The 23,788-nt window shown below is 43.8% G+C and overlaps 1 long non-coding RNA gene across 1 annotated transcript; it reads left to right on the top strand.

Moving 5' to 3' along the window:
- The first annotated feature begins 2,422 nt into the window (after positions 1 to 2,422).
- On the top strand, positions 2,423 to 23,174 carry LOC122461644. Its single transcript, XR_006283714.1, has 4 exons — positions 2,423 to 2,484; positions 17,805 to 18,012; positions 21,882 to 21,990; positions 23,131 to 23,174. It is a non-coding gene; the product is annotated as an uncharacterized LOC122461644 (long non-coding RNA).
- The last annotated feature ends 614 nt before the right edge of the window (positions 23,175 to 23,788 follow it).

Genomic DNA, 23,788 nt, shown 5'->3' with positions numbered 1-23,788 from the left:
GGGCCCCCTGGTATGGAACCAGGAAGGACCCCTCGAGCATCTCTCCGTCACGCGCCGCGGGCGGCAGTTGAAGCTGCACTTTCCGGCGGAACGAGAGAATGTGACGGAAGGCGGGGTCTTTGCAGTCCACCGGGAGAGGGCTTACTACAGAAATGGGTTTCCCCAGGGTGTGTGTGGTGGGTAACAGGGTGGCACTGGGAAGAAAGGGAGGGACAGAGGTCAGGACTAGTCGGATGCCCTGCTCCTCTTGCGGCTCTAGGGGGGACGAACACGCCCCCCGCCGCCAGGCCCTTCTCCACTACCTCCGGCAGCAGCCTCCGATGCTAAGAAGACGACAACCTTTCCATACATTTTGGAGGCCGCCTCGCCAGCGCTCGCACGTAGATCTTCACGTGGGGCGAGGTGGACACCAGGAGGCAACAGACGCCGTGTTTCCTGCTCACGGTGGGGAAGGGGCCCCGGCTGCTGTAGATGGTAGCAGAGGCGATGGGCGGGAGAGAGGACATAGCGGGGGGGGATGGGGGGGGGGGGAACTGCCGCCACCCGGGTGTACGCCCTGGGGAGGGACACCCGCAGAGCTGGTGGAGGGAACAGTGGGGAGGGACGCCGTGGCTGGTGGTGGGCCATGGCAGTGGGGGCAGCCCCTACCATGAAGGGCTTGGTCTTTTTGGGGGGGCCCTTCCCCTTCTTCTTACCCTGGCCCTTCCCGCCAGTTGTGGGGGCTCCCCCATACTCTGAGGGGGCGAGGGAGGCAGCAGCAGCCAAGGTCACCCTGTTACCCGCTGCTGCCGGCGCCCCAGCAGGAGCGGTAGGAGGTGGCTCGGCAGCAGTGGTTGAGGTAGAGGCTCGGGGGCAACGGGATGGCAGGCAGAGGAGGGGTGGCGGGGTCTGCTGGAGGGGCCCCACCCACCTTGTCCCCTGCCATAATGAGCGGGGAGGGAGGGGAAAAACACCAAAGAGAGGAGGGGAAAAGGGGAAGCAGGTCAACCACTCCTCTCCGCTAGGTTGCGGGCAGGGGAGGAGGGTGCCAAAAGGGGGGGGGCAATCAAGGGTTAGGGGTCAATCACCGACACGGGGTGGGATTCTGCATCCTCTAGCTGCACTAGGGGAGGGGGTTAATACAACAGCATTGGGGGTGCAGTGAAGGGGGTTCAAACTAAAATGGGAGGGGCACAAGCGCATGGGAGGGGGCATGGGCGCACTGAGCGAGGGGCTAAACAGGCTGGAGGTAGGACAGGGAAACCAAGGGGGTAGCTTCAGAGGCTGGGGCAGGGCAAACAAACAAATCTGTAGAGGGAAAAGGGCGGGGCAGGCAAACAAACTGAAGCTAGTAAGAGGGGGCTGGGGCAAAGGGGGGGGGCAAAAGTCTGCAAGGGGCAAATGGGGCAGGTAGCAAGGGGCAAAGCTGTGGGGGGGGGTTAGGCGGGGGGTGGGGGGGCATGTGCGCCTGCACAAAAGTCAGTGTGGGCTGGCTGCTGCTTTAGGGCCAAATGGTGGAAACAGGGCATGGCAAGCCAAGCAAGCAGCTGAGTCCAGAGGTAGGAGGTGAGGTAGATGGTAAAGAGCCAGTGGGGGTGGTGGTGGGGGCAGCAGTGGTGGTAGAAGTTGCGGGGCACACAGATGGATCGGGGGGGACAGCTCCACACCACACCCCGTGTCCCCACAAACACAGTCAAAACCACCACCGTAAGAGCACAGTTCAAAAGTTACTCAGTCCTTCCTGGCCCCCTCCACAGTGGTCTGCAGAGTCTCTGCGCACCTCTCCAACAGCACAAGGTCCTCTTTGTCTCTTCCTCTAGGGTCCAGCAGCTCCCGGGCAGCAGCAGCTCCAGCAACTCCAGGTGGCAGTCTGGTGCCTAGGCAGGCAGAAAGGACCCCTCACTGGTGGTGGTGGTGATGGTGTCCACAGCAGCAACAGCTGGGGCTGCAGTCCCTCACTCCCCTCCTCTGGGGAGCAGGCCAGCAGCCCCCCCAAGGGGCTGTAGCTAGAGCAGTAGCAACTGAAGCAGAGGGGTGGGGGGTCCAGCAACCAGGTAGCAGAGAAGGAGGGGGTGGCATCTGGCCCAGTCAGGGGAGCAGCTAGAGTAGCAGCAGCAGCAAGAGCCCAGGGCCTAGCAGGAGCAGCCTCTTGCTTTCCTCCAGGCCAGAGGGCTATCGGAGAGTAGTCAGAGGCAGAACTTGTAGCCACTGGAGAAGCAGGTTGCTGTTCCCTGACTGACCAGAGCAGCAACTGCTCCAGGCTAGGGTGGATACATGACTCCAATTAGCCTGCAAAGAGTCAGTTGAAGCAGTTAGGCTAATGAGAACACCTGACTCCAATTAACCTGCAAAGAGTCAGGTGAGGCTGTTAAGCTAATGTGAACACCTGACTCTAATTAAGGCTCCTCTGATACTATAAAAGGCCAAAGAGGGCCAGGGAGCCAGAGGAGAGGAAGTGCAGCTGAAGGGCTGGGTAATGAAGATCACTGGAAAGGGAGCCCTAAGGTAAGGGTGAAGAAGGTGTTAAGAGAAAGAAGCGGGGGAGCTGTAGCAACTCTGGCTGTGAAAAGTTGGCTGCCAACAGCTGCTGCTATTAGGGTCCCTGGGCTGGAACCTGGAGTAGAGGGTGGGCCTGGGTTCCCCCAACCTGCCACTACAGAAATACCTCCTGGGAGGCAAAGACAGACCCCTGTCAGGACAGGAGACTAAATTGTTCTTGAATAATCCTGTAGGGATAACAGAGACTGTGGGAGCTCTCTCACCAGCCTCCTTGCTGGTTTATGATGAAAAGGGCTCAGACTGTACCCTGGTCCTAGAGAGAGAGAGAAGGGCTATGTGGAGGGTTGCAGTGGGCCTCTGAGGCTAGCATAAACTGCCTGGAATTGTGGGACCCACGGGGACAAGGTTGGAGCTCTGCCACACTATGTATGATAATTCTATCTATGATTAGGGATTGCATAATCCTAGACCTATATGTCACAGGACCAGAGAGGTAAGTCGGTCTTTCCCTTTGTTTTGTAGGACTCCTCCATATATTGTGTTCCACTAGCACAGGGGTTCTCAAACTGGGGGTTGGGACCCCTCGGGGGGTTGTGAGCTGTCACCAGTACAAAAGTTTGAGGACTACTGCACTAGTATCTTATCCAGTTGTTACAGTCAGAGAAAAAAGTTACTACATATGCCATATTTTTTCTTCTTTAGCTTCAGGCCTTTTGTAAGGCCATAAGTACAGGTATTGTATATAGCAAGGAAGGTCACTTGATTCTCCATGTATGTAAACACTACTCTGGATCAACAGATGGTTAGAACAAGGTGCCAGAGGCAGAAAATAGTCTTCAGTGAGAATATTTTTGAAATTAATTGTTTTCCTTCAATAGCTATTTTGGGATTGCTGAGTACAGATACTTGGCTGTGGAGAACATTCTGGCATGTGTCACTGGTTCCAGTCTTTAGTAAATCATCAGATTAGTCAGCCTCATTATGGATATAATCCATCTTTCATAAATAGGCATGAGACGCAGATATGACTTTGCTCTTACTAGGGAAGAGTTACTGAAGCCCAGAGTTCAATCACTATATGAATGATGAGAAACTCTACAGATTCTTAGCTAAATGTCACAGACCAGTTGAAGTCTAAATTTCTGTGGCCATTTATGTCCACAAATACCCAGTGAGGTCAATGGATAGCAGTATACCTAAGGTGAGAATTTACTCCAGAATTTCTCATATTCCTAACATTCATTATGCAAATATACTGTTCTGTTCACAAAGCTTTCCTTCTGTGTGATACCTGCTTTAAACATCCCAACTGATAAATACAAAACACTAGTTTGTGTATAATAGAAAAGTGAGATTTTGCCTGCTCGAGCTAGTATGAGACATTCATTCTGAATGATTTGCTGTACAAAACTGCATGCCATTGCTGCCTTCACATCTGGTTTATTTAGTTTACAAGGAATGACATTTAAGAGAGAAAGTAGGTTTTTTTTTTTTTTTTTCTGCTAATTGCATCAGAACTTGAGTTAACCGCTTCAGAATATCCAGATGCCTAGGACTGGAAGTGTCTGGCATCAACTTGCAAGTGCAAATTCAGTGTTACTGGAAAAACTAGCCTTAACGCATCCACTGTACTCATTACGTACCATACAGCACATGATGTCTGATATGTAAGATCACCAGCTGGTGTAAGAACCATGTAACATGTGGGCAAAAAGGAGTTGGATGAGGACAGTTTCTGATTTGGGTGGGTTTTTAAAATTTCCTGTTTTTGGTGTTGATGGTGTCAGATTCCTGATGTCGTTTGACTCTATTGTAGTAATTTAATTTTTTTTTCCCCCTCAACTGTCTGTTTAGGACCTCTGTATTTAGCTCTATTCTATCAGTCCGCACTGACTCCAGACTTCATTGCTGTAGCAGTGATAATTATGTGTGTCTGCTTTTGGTCTCTAGAGGGTTCTGTGAACATGTTTGTGTTGGTTCACATGGGGCTGAGTGTCAATGAAGGGTTATTCAAACTGAAAATCAAAGTTGAAACTTGGGTAAAATTACCATGTCACATAACTTCCATTAGTTGCAAACCTGCCTGTTGTCCTAGGCTGCCCCATCCTTTTTGCTGCTATCGGATGGGGATCTTGTTGGAGGGTAAACAGCTGGATCACTCCCCCTCACCTTCAGTCTTTGGGAATCCTGCAAGATGGCTCCACTCTATTCCCCCAAATCTCTGGAATATCTTCTAGAGGGAAGAAATTTTACTTGCCCTCCTGTCTCATCTCACTGGTGATTTGGATGAGGCAAGAGTGGAGGCTTACAGAACAGATCATAGAAGGGCATCCCAAACCACAAGGGACAGCATAGAAGACAACAGGGAGACACTTATGAGAGAAGATGACAAGACTATTGAAACTAGCATCACTGAATTTACCTCAGTCTGGTGTGGAAAGACACCTTTTGATTATATCACACTACTGTAACAATTGCCTCTTCTCATTGGGAAGAAGGTACCTTCTCCTCCACACAAAACAAGTATAGGACCTGAGGGAAATGAGATTCCATATTAGGATACTCATCCCTAAGACTGTTATAGCTGTTAGATGGCTGTGCTCAAGGAATATGGTCTTATCTGTGTGGATAAAATCCCAAGGTGCCCATATGTTTTGAGTCTAGACTGCAGCTACTCATCTGCTGGCACAAATAACAAACTTTGTGGAATCACTGACTTCACTGGAGTGCCACCCAAGGTTCATTTGACCCATTATGTCTGAAGAGAGTGAAATCAAAAAGATGGCTGTGATTGACTGCTTTTATGTTGTGTAACCTTGCAAAACATTGCAGCTGCATCTAGTACTCCACATTTCATTTTCTAGCTGAGGTCACTACTCTGAATTTGTTTGGTTTAGGGTGTTTCAGATTCTGGAGACAGATTAAAGCTTGTTCGCCATAGCTCTGCTTTTTGTCAAATATCAGCTCTGCAACTAACACAAAAAGAGAGCTTGCAATTGCAAGCTATCTATTCAAACAGATCTTTAAACTATTTCATACAAGGAAATTAAATAAAGAAATGATCAAAAACTGAATGAATCATCCTTGTGTGACTCATAGTAAAAGCTTTTGCTAAGTGGTTGTCACAAGTAGCTCATCTGAATCATCTGCAACAATCTTTCAGGAAGGCAAAGTTGCTGGCTTTCCCTGAACAATCACATATTGACTGATAGTTAAATAATACAACTAGAAGTTTCCGAAAATAGCAGAAATGGTCTGAGCTGTGGTTTTTGTATTCGATGCCTAAACTTCTAAATGATCTAACATAAAAAAAAAAAACCTACACAAAAAGAACATTGAGGTTGCAAAAGTATGCACTCAAAAGTTAGGAAATGCTAGTATTAAGGCATATGAAGTCACCAGAGAATTTATTTGCCAAACTAACATATCTACTGATCACATGGGAAGTAGGGTTTTGTGGAGGCTGATGACTTTGGCCAGACTCGGTTTTCAGAGTAACCGCTGAAGGCACACTCCTGACATCAGAATGGTCCACTCAATCCTCACCACTTGTGAAATTTTAAGCCCTTGCTGTAAAGCATAGAAGCATTAGAGCTTCTCAGCTAAATGGTTGTAAGATTTCATTTAATATGGAAAATTCATGCATTTTTCCTTAATTGGAAATGGCTGAAGTGCTTTAGCAGAAACTTCCCCAAAAATTCAGCCAGTCAGGCACCCAGCATAGCAACCCTTCAGCTCAAATCACTAAAGTTTGGCAAAGTTACAAGCAACTGAAAACAGGATCTTGTAATGGAAAATGTCAGGCAACCTTAACTACAAGATGGTACAACCAGCTCTTTCTATGGTATTGAGATTTGTTTTTGACAGGTATGACAGGGTTAGGGAAGACCTCGTCCAGTGCGGGATGAGTGCGCCCCGCACAGCCTCCTAAACCCGAGTCAATATACTTGCCCTTCTTAGTGGGGTAATGAGGCCTAATGGCTAAAGTCAACATACTCAGCCTTAATAGCTGGGCAGTGCAGCCCAAAGTCAATAGGGTTGCCCCGCTTAGTGGGGCAGTAAGGCCTAGCAGCCAGCATCAGTCGGGATGGGGGATGCCATGCACAGGAAAGGGGGTAGTGGCCCAGGTAGGTTGGTCCAGGCCCTTCCTCTCCACCAAATCAGGGCCCTGGTGGTGGCAGGGGCATATGCCACTGAGTCAGTGGGGAGTTGTGGCGGGGGGAAGGTTATGACCAAAACACACTGACTCAAAATTCCAGTTCACCCCCTGGGCTGCTTCCTACTGTAGTTCTCGTTGTCGTGGTCTGGGCGTCTCATCTCTGGATTCTCCAGTCTGTGCTGTTCCTGGCAACTCTGGATGTAGCGAGGTCTCTGTAGGTACCTTGGCATCTGCCTGGGTTATGGCATCTCTGGCAGCCTTGGGCTTCAGCTGATCCTTGGCTGGAGCCAGCAGGGTATGCCCTTCCTCCCCAGTGGTCAAGCCCAGCTGAGCTGCTCCCTTTTATACCAATGCACCTGGAGCATGCCCAGTAGAGTGAAGGGGGCATGGTTTCCTCAGCCCACAATGTAGGGTTACACTGGATGGGGAAGGGTTAACCCTGTCACAAGGGGGCTAAATTGTGGGTAGAAATCTGAGCAGTTGGGCAGTTGCTTTGAGTTTAGGAACAGATAGTGGGAGGTGCAGCAATTCAGATTACAACCACAGTTGAACTAAAGTGCAAAAATACAGGATCACATTTTGTGAATGCAAACTGCCTCTGCAACAAGGCATACCCTTTCTGAAAATGCGTTTTATCCTATGTACTGTGGCTCCTTATGTCTTGTAATTCACCAGGTATTCACAATCAGAAATTCACAGGTCAATGTTTTGACTCTGAACTATGGATTCCTCCTTGGTCCTACACCACGGACATAAGCTGAATTGAATCAAGGGTAAAACCTGCTTCTGATGCCATCAATTTTCTCTTGCAAAATACTCAAAAAAGAAGCTATCACATTCTTGTCTGTATATAGCCTTTTATCCCAAGGATCCCCTTTCACTTTATAAAATTCACAATAAATGTTTGTTTTTTTTCTCTTTAAGAAACTTTCCATACCGCATCAAGAAAAATAAATGCCAGATTTGTGGCTTTCTTAGTTGGCTAGGGTTTTTATGATTCCGAATTTATGAATCCCTTTATGATTCTCTTCCTTGGCAGCTGGTCAATTTTCCTTCTTTGCCTCTGGATGATTAGTTGTTTTGCCCCCATGCCTTCTGTAAGATCATTTTTTGCTCTGCAAAGAGACCCTGTTCCTACATATTGCTTCCTTTCTGTTGTTAGATCCTTTTTTCATGTTTCTTCTACTTCTGTCAGACCCTCAACATTCTTAAGCTAATTTCCCCTTTCTTCCCCCCCCTCTTGTCCCTCCTAGGTTCCCCTTGCTTCCCCTTTTGCCTGGTTTACCTGCATAAATCATCTGCTCACTTGTGCTATTTCCCATCACCACCAATGCTCGGCAGCATAACTTCCTAATGCCATTCATTTTCAGCTGTGTTATTTCTGGACCCTGCCAGCTGTGATGACTTGACTTGTATTTCCAACAAGCTTTTCTGTTCAGTTTCATCTTTAGTTTGGAGGCATGTGCTCAGGGACACTTTGTAATCACTTCTGTACAGCACACACCTGTACCCAAGTGTGTGTGAAATAGAAAGGAAGAGCTATATATTTCCAGCTTGTTAGGTATTAAACAGGTTAGACAGGAAATGGGGACTCTGTTATCTTCACTTTTGCAGATCTTTATTTTATAAACAACATTTTCTCAAAGGAGTAATAAATGAGGACAGCGACAAGAAGAAGGATTAGCAGGCTCTTCTCAGTGTGAACCTTTGCCAATAACAAATTTATCAGGGCAGTGCATGCGCAGGGTGCTTGGCATAGTGTTAATTTTGTTGCTACTACCAAAATTAACTATGCTCTATTTTGTGTTCTTTCCAATTTTATATCCTTGATTACACATTCATAAAACTGTCCTTTCTTCCAAGCATAAATACAACTGCTTTGAAAATATAATTGTGTGTGTTTATCAAGCACCTAATTTGTTTTAGTTGCCAGCTACTAATTACATGTGAAATTTAAATGAATTGTGGGTCATATATATCTTTTTAAATACTAGAAAGAAAAATTTTCAAACCCACAAAACTGAACTTATGTTTCAACATGAAACCCATTCAGAGACAGGTGAAGCATACATTAAATTTTCCCCCAGCTCTAGTCAGAGAAAACAAATATTTGGGTTGATAACTCATTTAATTTATTAAAAATACTGAGTGAGTGTACCTTCCATTTAAGTGAATTGTTTGGTAGCCTGAAGAGGTGTTTCTCTCTTGCGCGCTCTCTCTAGTTTAGTTTATATGTAATCTCTTTTTATCACTACTGAATTTTGTTTGTACTATCGTAAAGAAAATCAAATGCAAAACAAACCAAAAAAGCTTCAGGATCTGGCTTTATACACCATGTAGTTCATTTTACATCTCATCCATTTTCTGAAAGAGATGTAAATTCCCTTGTGCTTCTGAGTTGGGTTATTGTACCATCTCAATCCATTCAAAGTAATAAAATGAGATTTAATAGACTGTTAGCTAATTGTTTAGGAAACATGGAGTTCTAATCACTGTGACAACCACAGATCTGGGAGTAGAAAGCAGAATTTATTTTGCATAAATAACTCTTGCAGAAATTTGGTATTATCTAGCTAGTAGCAACTTTCACTGATGCTTACAGTATTAGAAATAGTACTTAGCATTTATAGCATTCTGCATCGTCAAAGCACTCAACAAAAACGAACTAAGCTTCACAACACTTTGCCAGGTAGGTAGTTAAGTATATACAATTCTTTTCACTTAGAATACCACCTGTCTAGAAAGAACTCGTTCCGTTTTCAAAAAAGGGACTCGGGCTTATTCAGTTGAATTTTTCTAAGTGGAGCAGAGATTCTTTTACAAGAAAACTAGAATTTTTTCTGGCCAGGCCTGTGTGTCATCCCCATTTTATAGATAGGAAACTGAGGCACAGTGGGGCAAAGGTCATAATTTTCAACATTGGTTGCCTAAAATTAGACAACTAGATCCATGGTTAGACACTTAAATAAAGTGAGTGTTCAGCACTTGTGAAATTCAGGCCACATCTACTTTTGATGTCGCAGTATATTTTCAGTTTGTAACTTTTTAGGTTAGTGTGTACAGGAGGATAGGGCATCAATGGCTGAGAGCCAAGAGGGTCATGGATGCAACCCCATGCTCTGGGTGTCCGTAAACCTCTGACTACTAGAAGCTGGAATTGAACAGCAGGGGATAGATCATTTGATACATTTGTATGTTCTGTTCACTCTCTCTGAAACATCTGGTAGTGGCCACTGTCGGAAGACAAGATACTGAGCTAGATGGACTATTGGTGTGACCCAGTATGGCCGTTCTTAAGTTCCCCTGGAGGGAAGAGGGATAGAGAAGGATGGATGGGCAAGAGATTATAATGGTGTTACCTGTATCTTGTGCTCAGGAAATATCCCAATTATATTATCCATCTCTTCTCTCCCCTCTTCCCCCCCCCCCCCCAATATTAAAAATCTCCTCTGCCGCTCCTACCAGCTAATCGGAGATTTAGGCAAAGTTTATCTTTTAAAACTTTACACTGAAAATATGCTGCATTTCTGCAGAAAGATGCACAAAAATAATTAATGCCCATTCTTGGGTTTCTGAGATGGTTAGAAAATATAGACAACTGGGAGTGGAATACTTCAATTTCTGCTGGTCTTCACTCTGAATTTTTTTGGGGGGAAGTCTGAAAGCATATTTTTAAATTCAATAACCACTTAAACATCCAATATCAACCATTGTACAGAAGCTACTTAGCCCTACATAGATTATGTAGAACGGCCCAAACTGATTCTGATACATGTTAATTCTGCTGTGGGTTCTTTCAAATAATGCATGATGGCATGTACATTTCTATAAATATTTGGGAAATGATCAAATTACGACCTAGTTTGAGTTTGGATATTGTTGGTTGTATGGGAAACTCCATAGTCCTGTTTGGGCTCTGCTAGCAATATTCCCCCTAGAAAAATCCATCTCTTCATTTGAAACCTGAGAGAATTTCAATTCCTGCCCAGTGTCATAATCCTTGTGTTCCTTTTATGATTGTCTGTTTCCATATAATATGGGACATCCTTGCAATGAAGAAGTGTTACTGCCCTAAAAAATCCACACACACTCGATATTTGGGTACCACTTACTATTCTTAGACAGGCAAATGCAGATGCCTTGAAGCCAGAAATTTTATTAATCTTTTGGTCTCTAATTAGAATTTGTGGTGGTTATGTTGGCCTTTCAGTGGGCCTGATCCAAAGCCCATGGTGGTTAGCAGAAAAACTCTCATTAACTTCAGTAGGCTTTGATTCAAGTCCTGAGGGAATAATCTTGCCTTTTTTATACTTTATTCCATAGTCACTTCTGTATAATTTTGTATTTACTACTTGCCTCTGTTACTCTCCTCTCCCTGCCCCTGTCGACAAATACACATTTTCAAAAGTAAGAAGCACTGGATAGTTCTCAAAGAGGAGACACTTTTGGGTCATTATCTCCTCAGTCAGAACAGATAGTATGGCTCACCTGCTATTAACAGTGAGAAAAGGTTATTTATGAAATATCATTTAATGAACTTACAGATGTCCAAAATGTAAGGTATAAGTATTACCGTACAAAAGTGTAGGAATCAAATGTTCCCACACATAATGGGGGATCAGATTTCATTAATAAATTACATAGTCTCCATAGGTTTTTAGCACATTGTGCTTGGAAGCAGAACAGAGCAGTTGTGCAAATTAAAATGTAATAAACTATAAAAAGAATGAGAAGCAGAATGGAAAAGTGTTGGCTTCATCTAACCTCAATATACTTGTGCATATAGAATGGTGCCTGAACTTTTATTTGGCATTAAGTCCTATTTAAATATTTGTTCCATACTGAGCACACATTTTTCTATCTCTAACATTCTTCATCCCCTACCTTCACCCCTTTAATTGTACTTGAGTTAGGAACATACATCTCCAACTGCAATATTACTAAAATATATGATTATAGTGACTTCAGGGGAGTCAGTCTGGATATACTCCAATATAAATGAAAACCAGTTACAGCCCATAGTGTTCAAATATTGGACACATCTCATTAGCTTAATACTCTTTTAATCTATCAGAAAAACAGATTAAAGGATCACTTCAGGCCTGTACGAAAACCCTGGTAATTATTGGGTTGGAAAGGACCTCAGGAGATCATCTAGTCCAACCCCTGCTCAAAGCAGGACCAATCCCCAATTTTTGCCCCAGATCCCAAATGGTCCCCTCAAGATTGAACTCACAACCCTGGGTTTAGCAGACCAATGCTCAAACCACTGAGCTATCCCTCCCCCCAGATAATAACTGTATTTTCCCTGTGTTTTGGCCTACCTCAGAATATTTAGTTATCCTTTTCCACTAATAGAAAAATCCATGGGGCTCTCATCTTCAATTTCACCAAAACTCAATATGCTGAAATATTTCAGTATACTATGCAATTTGAATGCTCATTCTCATGGCAGTTCAGTTAACCTCCTGGAGCTCCTGGGCCTAATGTAGAAATGTTGCTGTCCTTCCTGTTCATAATCACTATTTGCAAACAGCTTCACCTACATGATGCAATCCCATGAGTGCTTAAATGCTTTCTATGGGCCTAATCTTAAATCCTCATTTCCTGAGTGAGGCCTGCAATACACATCTTGGCTTGCATATGAGCTGTTTCCATCATGACCTGAAAGACTTTGTTTACTTACCAAGACCTGAGTTCAGAGTTATCAGCTTCTCCTGCAAGAGGAGGCCATTCGTATGGACCTCACATCACTGACACCTAAAGCAGTGCAGAGTTGTTTTCATTGCACTGTTAGGTGTTCCTGGTGGTGTCAGCTGTAACAGGAGAAACTTAGCACCTACATCAATATGGAACCAATTTTCAGCTATTGTATGCTGTCTTAAGGCCTTGATCCTATGAATGAAATTTTCATTCGTAGGATCAAGGCCTTAAGTGACAAATTAAGGCCCTGATCCTACAATTGACAGTTTGTGGGAAGAGTGCTATACCCATATCAAGCCCCACTGACTGAAGTCAATGGGGCTCCATAAGGATACAGCATTTCAGTCACATGCCATCAGTTGTAGGACCAGGACCTTAATTTGTCAGGTAAGGCTTCGATTCTCATTGAGTTTCAACAGGAGTTGGGTACCTAATTTTCTTAGGGCCCACTGAAAATCCCAGCCTAAGTCTATGCATGCATTCTATTACAGACGGAGTGTTAAATTGCATACTGTTTGTCTTACCCATTCATTCCTCTGAAAATTCATTCGAGCTAGGGTCACTAGCAGCATTTCAGCAGTATTTCCCCATATGAACTATAAGGAATAGCGCTGAAGCCAGCAATATTTCTTCAAGTGCAATGAACTTTCCCAATGTGCCTACAGGGAGTCCTCAGACTTATGGCACCCAGCTTACATCGGATGACACTTACGATGCTTTTCAATTGACTGTCCGTTTTGCCCCTACGATGGTGGTTTCGCCCTTACGGTGCTCGATTTTCATAAGGTTCCCTTGAAATCCCTTCCGGGTTGCATTTTACTGGTATGGAGCTGGAAGGGGTCACTTCTGATTGGCTTTGAGGCAGCAGGGTAGCTTGTTGCTGGGTAGGGTTGCCACTTGTTTTTGTTTGGCTCCCGGCCCCAGCCCATCAGAAAGCTTGAACAGTGATTGGCTGAGGCTCAGCATGTGTGCCATTCTCCCTGGCTTTCTGAGCCTGTGTTGCCAGCATTCTGAGCAGCATATGTGAGTTTGTGTTTGAATGCTGTTTACAAATTACAGTGTACAGTAAATACATTGATGTTGCAACATTAGTCATCTATAATTCACTTAGTACAAAAATCTGGGTTATTGTGGTGAAAATAAGGTATCAAGCCTTGGTTCAGGAACCAATCTCCTCCCTTCGGATCATTGATTCCTATGGGAAAAGCAGTTTCGACTTACAACGCAATTCTGAGGAACGAATTGTGTCGTAAGTCCGAGGACTCCCTGTACTGTAGTCTTTCACTTCACTGTAAAATAAATCTAAAATTTAATTGAAATATGTGGTAAATTCCATGTGACAGAATCTAATCCAATCTAAGTGATGCTTAGTGTGACTATACTGGCCATTCACTTTGAAATGGAAAAGAGCAGGGTCAGAATTCAGGTTGAGTGGCAGAAGCTTGTCGTATCAACAGATCTACAGTAATTATGACTAAGGCTACATTTTAATCACGGGTATTTTTACTAAAAAGTCACGGGCAGTAAACAAAAATTCACGTCCTGTGACCTGTCCATGACTCTTTCTATATCCCCATGACTAAAACTTGGGGAAGGGCAGCTCAGGAGCTGGCGGTTCCTGGCCAATGGGAACCATGAAGCCAGCACTGGGCGGAGGCAGCGTGCAGAGCTGCCTGGCCACGCCTCTGCCTAGCAGCTGAGAGAGGGGGATGTTGTCGCTTCTGGGGACCCCCCAGGTAAGCGCTGCCCTGAGCCCGCCTCACCCCATCCCGTGCCTAAACCTTCTTCCCCCTCCCACACACAAACTGTGCTGCTGCAGGGGTTGGGGAGCTGAGACTGCCCCAGCAGCAGCCGTGCAACTGGTGCAGGGGGCTGCCTGAGCCAGGCGCACCAGCCGCTGCAGAAGTCACAGAGAATCATGGAATCCATTACTTCCATGACCTCTGACAAACTCGCAGCCTTAATTATGACACAAGCAATGTTACTGTCCAACAGTGAAATTTCATTGAACAAGGACATTAATATTTGGTTTCAGAAAAGGTGTGTAGCTTAATTAAAACAAGTTTCCCCTTCTCCATGCTGAAGTTTGTCTGTAGCTATGTTTGATTAAGCAGATGAACAACTGAGACTGGTGCCAAAACATTTATTCTGTATAGAGAAGCAAACTCTCCTGTTGACTGATCTTTTCAGCTCAGAAACATTGACCATACAAGTTTAATGCTGGATTGAAGGAACAGACAATTTCATGGATGAGAAAGATATAAATCAAGACTTGACAAGTAAAATTAGCAACAGTGTGCCAAAGGGCTGGAGGGGAGCAAATATCTAGAGGCAAAAATACCATAAGGGGTAAGAAGCAGGGGAATAATGGACTAGGAAGATAGGGTCTGATTCTCATTTTACATGAGTGTACATCAGGAGTATCCTGACTGTAGTCAGTGGAATTGTACTGGTGTAAAACTGGAGGAAGGGAGGAGAGATTCAGACTCGTCATTCTGCTTATTTAACTGATGGATCAGGCATACTGTGTACAAGTGCTTCAGAGGATCTTAGCTTTATGTAAGTTGGATTTATAAAGTCCAAACAATCTCATCCCCAAATAGTGGCTTCAATAAAATGTAACTCATCCTATAGATGCCTCCTAAATAGCAAAAAAATGCTTATTTTCATCTGTTTTTGGTTTACATCGAGCCAATGTTACTGTGTGAGGGATTTCTGAGGTAAAATGTGTGATGGAAAAGATACTTTAATATAAAATGGATTCCTATGAACACTGATCTTTGGTGTCCACTGCAATTTCCTGAAAACTCCCCAGATAAGAAAAGCTTGGTGTGACTGATGCATCTTTTGTTATTAAAACCCATCTGCAAAATGTTAATATATCAGTTTCATCTCTGCAATGATAAAGAAAAGAACGGCCTGAGTTTTGTTCTTTTATTTGTTAAAAATCAGGGTGTGTGAAGGTTAAGAGCCTGATTGTGCCATAGGTAGTACCATTTATTTGACCACAGGCAGTACACTTATTCTGCCTTGGTGAGTACAAAAGGCAGAATTGGGCTCTAGAACTCTGCTTCTGTAATGAACTCCATGCTGAAAGACCCCTGCAGCCACAAGGAAATCTATTAAAGCCATTGATATGTACGCTGGTGCAAGGATCTGCCCACAAGGAGTTTGCTGCAGGGTCAGGCCCTTAGCGATTTTTTTACATTGCAAATGCAGAATCAGTCTTGGTTACGAAGGAAAAGTCCTTACTGAAAAGTCCATTCTGGCTGGGCCCTTTATGTTGCCATCTGAATTAGCTATATCGAATTGTGTGAGCCATGGTAGCCTGGAGCAGCACTAGAGATATTTTTAGCATTCAGCACCACCACTAGTGGAGCAGAAAAGGGGAAATTGGAAACATACTGTGAGTGGAACCACAACAAAACATCACCTTCAAAATTTGCTAAACTATTTCCCAGTTATTTGCAAAAATCATGTGAGACTGCTGCATCCCTACCCCATTCTCCACATAAGACACACCCTGAACAAATGTCCCCACTCAGTACCAGAGCTTGGCTTTCTGTCGGTCCTTCCATGGCTCACCCTCTGCACGTTCCATGGTAGATCTTTTACAAACCGTGGTTATTTTGGGGGAGGTGCATCCCTTTGGAAAAAAAAAACTGGTGAAGATTCTCTCCACAAATGTTCACAAACACTACAGCAGGGAGAAATTGATAATAAACAAGTAAGTGCCAAGGAAGCGGAGAAATCTCTTATGATTGTATACAAAACTATTGCCGGAGGCTGAATGAGGACAATTTTCCAAATGGTGAGAGAGATGAGTTTGAGACAGTAGAATAGTCTCCCAAGGGAAACATATATTTTTGTTTTATATGAATGTAGTGCACAGAGACACCAACCACAACCAGAGCTCCACTGTGCAACATGCTGTACAAACACATAAGAGAAACCCTCTAAACAGGCAAGATAGACCAAGAAAATGTTTTCCCCAATTTACAAACAGAGAACCGAGGCTTGGAGAGATTAAATGACATACTCAAGGACACAGAACTTGTGGCAAAGCCAGAAATTGAACCGGGGTCTCTTTGCTCTCAGTCCAGCTTCTTAAACACAAGATTATTTTTCCATATCATTTAATGAGACTATTTTTTATACATGATTAAGAACTGGAAAAAAATCAAGAGCACATGCAACTGCTGATCTCTATAATAAAAAGCACAAATATATCTGGGAGCAGAATTTGGCCCATTGTAGAGAACAAATCTGCTGTGGCAAAAGGATGGACAAAATGGGTTTACAGGTCTTTTCTATTTCTAGCTTCTTTGTTCCCTCTCTTCATAATTTCTTCATTGTGATGGTGAGTGCTGTTGATCAGATCAAGAGCATGTGACTCAGCCAATTGAAAACACAACTTTAACCTTCTGCTCTTGCAAGCTCTGTGACATGTACAGCTTTGAGTTTTAATAATCTTGACAGCAAGGCATAGCTGAGAAAATTCAACAGACCAGGAGAATTTGAAAAACTATGCTTAAAGTGGGAGGCTTTTCATTTTCAGTCCATTTCACAAAACCAGTAAAAGGCAAATTGCAACAGGTTTATATATGACACATGTGGTGCAGTACTAACAAAAGGTTTATCTGGATTACCCATCCCCCCCCCGGAGGAGAATTGGGTATTTTAGGCTAGCCTAATGATTTTGTGAGTCTAAGAACCAACCCTCCCCCAGCCCTTAAGCTTAGATCTAAGAGAATGCCTGGATAGCTTTTTGTTTATAGTAGCACCAGGAGGCCCTAACTCATATCAGGGCCCTATTATGCTAGCTATTGTACAAAATAGAAAGTGACACAGTCCCAGGATCAAAGTGTTTACAGTGTGAGGGCCTGATTCTACTATGAACTCTGCACCCACACAGACTTCAATAGGATTCTGTGAAGGCCAGTTTTCCACCTAGATAGTTCTCACTACAGTGTGAGGGCCAAAATAATAGGCCAAACAGACCCAGAGTGGGAAAAGGAAGTATTACATATCGGGGACTGAGACACAAAAGACTTGCCCAAAGTTAAGCAGGAACTTTTTGGCAGTGCCAGGAATTGGACTCAGATCTCCAAGGCCCAGTCCAGTGCCTTAACCACAAAAGATCATAGTCAGTGCTTTTTAAAACTAACCAAAAAGGATGACAGATGTCCAGCAGAAGCAGAGACCCTAATCGGAAGACAAATAATACCTTTCTCGGCGACTATCATTTTTCAAAAAGGAAAGGAAGGTCCCTTAGCCGTTTACACTAACGTGGTTATTGGCACTGCAAATCTAATGACATGAAAGACTTAACTGGGCTTGCAGTCATAATATACCAGCTAAAGCCTTCTATCTGTTTGATGGAGCTAGATGCTGGAATTAAGGAATTGATGTATTTGATTTACCTGTGGCTAAAATATTATATTCTTTTCTTACTTGCCTGCAGTTGGTTACCGACAGAGCAGTAGCAATGAAAAACCTAATGGCCACCACCTCTCTCCCTGCACTCTTTTTCGCTGAGAGGGACCAAAAAAGGATCATCTTGGTTATGGTACTTCCACATCCAAGCTTTCCTAGAGAAAGGAGGCAGAATCTGTCGTGGCAATGGGAGGCTAATACCCAGGGGACTTCCCTTTGCAGCTCCGGAGAAGCAGGTAGGACAGCTGCACTTACTTCTCATGGAGCATTAATACAGAGAGTGGCCTTTTGGGGAGGAGCTGCTGCTTAAAAGAATTGATATGGCTGTATGCACACTGGATTGGTTGTTTGGCTTTGTTGTGGAAATGTCATAATTATGGCCCATATGTATAGTGAATGAATTTGGACAAGCCAGGCTAATACTTACGCTTAATTAACTGGCTTTGGCCTTGTCTGTCTTTGACGTGAGTATTGTCTTATTGATTCATCCTTATGTGGAATTGCTGTAAATAATGCTTACAGCTGCTGTGTAGGACAAAGGTGATGTTTTGATCATGGAACATACTGTGTTGAAGGACATAGATAAGAGGAAGTTAATCACAACAATAAATACACTAAAGGTACTAGCAAAAAATCCCTAAGCTGGGGAGAAAAACAGGAAAGTCCTTACATTGAGTAAGGTGACATTATGACCCGAAAATAGCATGAACAGCAAAAATTTATATAAATGATGTTTGCGCATGTGTAGTTTATGGGTTATATAAGACACAGTGCTTAATGCTGATTGGATAATTAGATCATGTGGAAAGGTATAAATATGTTGGAGTGTAAGAGGATAATCAGAGCTTTGTAGGAGGAATCCATCATGAGCCACCTATGCACCAAGAGGAGGTAATTGATCAATACCTTTTTCTGTTTATCTCTCATTCATTGCATTTATAGTAACTGTAAAATGCAAGGCCAGACTTTTGGTTCAAATTGTTTGACTTAATAAACCTGAGTGTGTCAGCCCCAAATGCATAGTAATCCTGAGTCAACAGTGGTTTGGACCTTGTTTGAATGAACAGCACCACGAACTGAGGGGCCCTTACGAAGAGACTTCTTTGCTGCTGTTTCTCTAAAAGGTCAACAGGAATGTTTCTCAAAAAGAGAGCTTCTTGGGTTTAGGACCAAAAGGGCCCAACCATGGGGTTCAAGCACCTTATATTGCTCCCTCTCTCCTCATTTGGCAGGCTCCCACAACAGACTCCTGGTACAGAGTAGCTGAGGATTAGTCAAAATAGTTCCTACAAGATTTGTCTTGAATCATGTCCCTAGACACTGGACTTTTTCTAAGTTTGGGATCAGCGTAGTTTATGGGAAACTCACTTTACTTATCCCAGATTCCTCCTCTTTGAAACCCTCTATTCCTGGCTTTTAGCCTCCTATATTTTAATTTAGGGCATATCTGGACTGAATCTCTTGGTTTAAAACAGAGAAGGATCTGGGGGAAGATGACATTTTGACTCTTACAGAGGCTATTGCACCAATGTTGTCTTGAGACTTCAAGAGTCTCTCTCAGTTAAGAGTGTGAGGCTTGCTGATCAGAAAGAACAGGGGGTGGAATTTTCCCATAAAGAAACTACAGCTGAAAAGCACATTAGACTTAGAAGGTGGGTGGGAAAAGGTGCTGTATCTAGGAAAAGGTTAATAAGGGAATAAAAGATTTTACTTTAGGGAGGGAGGAGAAAGAAAATGCCATGGAAACAGAAGAGCAACTGCTTTGGAAACAATAAGAAAGTAATGGAAAAGCCAATCTTTCTCAAGTAATGGCCACCACAGGACTTCTAGCAGAGGGGGAAGATTTGAAACATACTTCATTCCATTATTTTTATTGCTAAGCAACACCCATCACATGTCAAGATCATTAGAGTCTGAGGAAGCAATGAAGGAAATGCAGGGTAAGCAGGGCCAGATTAATTCTCCTGTGGACCTGGGGCTATTAGATTGCGTGGGGCCCCTGTATACGAGTCTTTTTCCTGGGAGGGAGTTTGGTGCAGGAGGGGGCTGGGGCAGGGGATTGGGGTGCAGGAGAGTGTGGGGTCTGGGAGGGAGTTTGGGTGCAGGAGGGGATTCTGACCTGGGGCAGGGGATTGGGGTGTGGGGTCTGGGAGGGAGTTTGGGTGCAGGAGGGGATTCTGACCTGGGGCAGGGGATTGGGGTGCAAGAAGGGGTGCAGGGTCTGGAAGGGAGTTTGGGTGCAGGGTGTGTGTGTGTGTGTGGGGTGCAGGGTCTGGCTGGGAGGTGCTCACCACATGTGGCTCCTGGCCAGCAGGGCTCAGGCTGGCTGCCTGCCATAGCCCCATGCCACTCATAGCCCCAAGCACATCTCTGTGGCCCCTGCGGGGAGGAAGGCAGTGGCCTCTGTGCGCTGCCCACTCCTTCTCCCCCCCAGCACCACCCCCATAGCTCCCATTGGCCAGTTCCTGGCCAATGGGAGCTGCAGCAACAGTGCTGGGGGCGGGGGCAATGTGCATAGCTGCCTCTCACCCCCCACCAGGGGCCGCAGAGACTGCCAGCAGCTGACCACTTCCAGGAGCAGAATGGGACTATGGAAGGCACCCAGCCTGCATAAGCACCCCTTTTAGCGGCCTGGAGATCGCTGCCTGTGATTTATTTTTGCGGGGCCCCCCTTGAGCTGGGGCCCTGGGCTGCAGCCCCTAAAGCCCCTGCCTTAATCCAGCCCTGGGGGTAGGTGGCACAAGTACTCATTAAAACAAAGAGGATAACTTGTTACACACACAATTACAAAATGAAGGAGCCTGGCAAATTGGAGAAACATGTTGAGCTTCCTCATTCTCTGCTTAGCACCCAACCCAAGTCAAGGTTAGAGTTGCTTTGTGGCAATAGTCCCTAAAGGACAGCTGAGGATAGCCAGAGCACAAAATGTTCCAGCCACTCCTACCCTGGACACACTCCTCCCTGCCCTCAGTATACGTCCTGAGCCAAGTGAACCCCTGCCTCAGTGGATGGACCCGCATCCACTTCCTTTGCACCACCTGAGCTGTGTGAAGGGAGCAGAGTGAGTCAGAACGTCTGTCCCTTTACTTCTACCATAACTACCATTGTTTGTCAGAGTGACAAGGATTTGAATCAAGTATCAGGGGGATTTGAATGATGGCATCTGTTCAACTTGGATTTAATCAGAGTGAAAAAGACCACTACAGCTCTAGCCATAGGGCTGAAGATTGACACTAGACTTGTAGTCTAGACCCTGGTGGTTGTGGTCAGGGCTTTGGATGCAGCAGAGGTCAATTGTCTGTTTCATAAAGATCTCTTTCATCATCACAAAGAGGACTATATCTCCAGAGTAGGAATTTCCTGCCTCTAGAATGAGGAGGATTTCAAAAGACAAAGGCTGCTCTAGCTGTGATCCATTCCTTTCCTGAAGAGACACACGTTTTGAATATGGAATGTGTTTGGACAGGATCCACAACGATCTGCTTGTTAATTCTGGCTGATAATTCTTGGCTACACCACCATTTTGATCAGTCAAGGGTAGGCACTTGGTCAGCGTGCGGAAATGGTGAGTCTTTAACGCAGATTAACACCTCCACCTTTATAACCTGGTGGAAATTCTTCTCCCCGGCTCTGAGCCCTGGGAGCTTCTGTGTTCACATCATTTTGGGAGTCAAACAGTTGGCTCTCCATAGCAATCAAGCAGGTAATAATTCATATAAAGATCCAGCTGTAATCAAAGATATAAAGTTTACACTCATTAGATTTTTACCTTGCTTCTAGTGCAGACAAATCAATTTCCCCAAGCTCTTATTCTGATTTCTATCCCACTGGAACTGGGGATTTACTCTGTGTTTGCATTGGTCTGCTCCCTGAAGTGCTGTTTCTCAGAACACCACCTTACACATCTATTTTTTTTTTTTTGTGGCCAACATTTCTACAGGGAAAGTAGCAGGTTGGGAATTTTCCATCAGAATAATTCTCTGATGGAAATGGAAAATGCAGTTTCTGCAAAATCAGAATTTTCCCAGGGAGAACTTTGATTTTGCTGAAAAAAATTGGTTTTTTTCCCCATTGGCAAAATTTGAAACAAAATATTTCATTTCAGGTCAGTTCAAACAGTTCATTTTCTGAATGGACACAACATTTTTATGGATTCCAAGCCCAGACGGGACCATTGTGATCATCCAGACTAACTTCCTTTTCTCTGTAAAAAGGTATCTAGGAATGCTGACCTTATAAGGAGAAACTCCTAAATTGTGTCTTGCACAAAAATGTCAAGGAGAAAAAAGAAACAATTATATTGAAAAGAATGTTGAATGTACATATAAAATATATACTCATGTAAAACCTCAGAGCAAAACCTCTACAGAGGTGATCTTGGGACCTGGATCCAGCTCAGAATTTTGTAGCTCAGGTTGTCTCTCTTTTAAGGATGTTTCTGTAATGAGGTAATGAAAAATAGACATAACCAGTAACAAAAATATTGCATTTATATTAAGCATGATGTACTATGGAATAGAAGTCTGCATGTGGGTGGTATGGAGACAGTGTATTGTGATGCAAATCAGAAGACCTGGTGCTTCAGGCACAGTGTTAAATTCAATTCAGTGCTGGAGGCAGAAATGTTCCAGATGTCATTTGGTCAGCTTCTTCTAGGGGTGGGTGGGTGTGTGTGTGTTTACACAGAAAAAGCAAGAGAGCTCTTGTTAGTTAACTCATTCAACAGAAGCAGCAGTAAAACTCCCTGAGATAGCAAATCACATGTAATTTTCTTTTTATCTAAAGCAGCCACTATCCCTGACATACCCAAAGTAAGAACTAGTAGAACTGGTGCTTGATGGTATAGATTTAGATAACTGACATTCTAAATGTATGTAGAGGGATTCATTTCTAGCCTCTTTCTAAAGACCATGATATCAGAAAGTCAAGGTAGCAGATACAAAATCATAACAATATTCAGGAAGATGGCAGAGTACAGAATTATTTGCAGAGCTAAGGACAAAGCTACTCTATTGCAGGAAGTAAGAGACAGTTGGATTAATGGAGTTTCAGTAAAAATAGCTGGTAAATGGAATCTGGATTTATCTTTCTACTTACTCCATTATTTTACATAGAGCTGGGTGAAAAGATTTTGATGACCGTTTTCCATCAAATATGCAGTTGCATCTAAATCAAAATGTTTTGTGGGGGAGTGTCAATTCTGATTAAACTTTTCAATGGGAAAAAGTCAATGTTTCATTTCAACCTTTATATTCCATTAAAATATAAATGTAACCTATATAATTGATCTTTTAATATGAGAAGTTCAAATGAATCAAAATGTTGATGGTCCCTTTTATTTTTAATTCTCACAGGAAACTTCAAAAGTTTGCCTTTTCATTCTGAATCTGATTGGGGGGAAAAAAATCGAAATGTCAGAAATTCCCACAGAACGGAAACTTCGGTTCTTGACCAGCTCTTATTGTACAGTTTGATTACCTCAAACATTAATGAACTTATCAGAACAATCCCCATGTGAGATAGGGAAATATCCCCATTTTAAAGGTGAGACTGAAGTATGGCAGTTAAGTGATTTTGCTCAAGGTAACCCAGGAAGTAGATCATAGAACCAGGAATTAAACCCAGCTCTTGTAGATGAAAATCCACAGCCTTAAACCAAAAACCATCCTTCCCTGGATGGCTTGGGAGATTGAGATGGAACCTCTGGCTCACTTGTCTGAACCCAGCCTTAGTCAGCTGTGTCTGAAAGCTTTTGCTGTCCAATAGCTGCTTAGTGGTTTATGTGGAACGTGTGGTAGTCCAGTTCTTAGTGGGTAAGAGATCATGTTGCAAAAATCCCACCCTTCAGTTAGGAATTATCACTATCTTAGTCATAGTCTTAGCAGAGAAGCCAAGGGTGAATGGCTGCAGTTATTGAATCGGTTTGTGTGTTGCTGTTGCATCCTGGAGGACAGATGTGCTATGTGAATAGATATAAATGGGTAGTTAGGTTCTGTGCCCACTTGTTCAGTG

The sequence above is a fragment of the Chelonia mydas genome, chromosome 9, assembly GCF_015237465.2.
Source record: "Chelonia mydas isolate rCheMyd1 chromosome 9, rCheMyd1.pri.v2, whole genome shotgun sequence".
NCBI lineage: Eukaryota > Metazoa > Chordata > Testudines > Cheloniidae > Chelonia > Chelonia mydas.
Note: the sequence above shows the minus strand (reverse complement) of the source record. Positions and strands in the feature narration are given on the sequence as shown.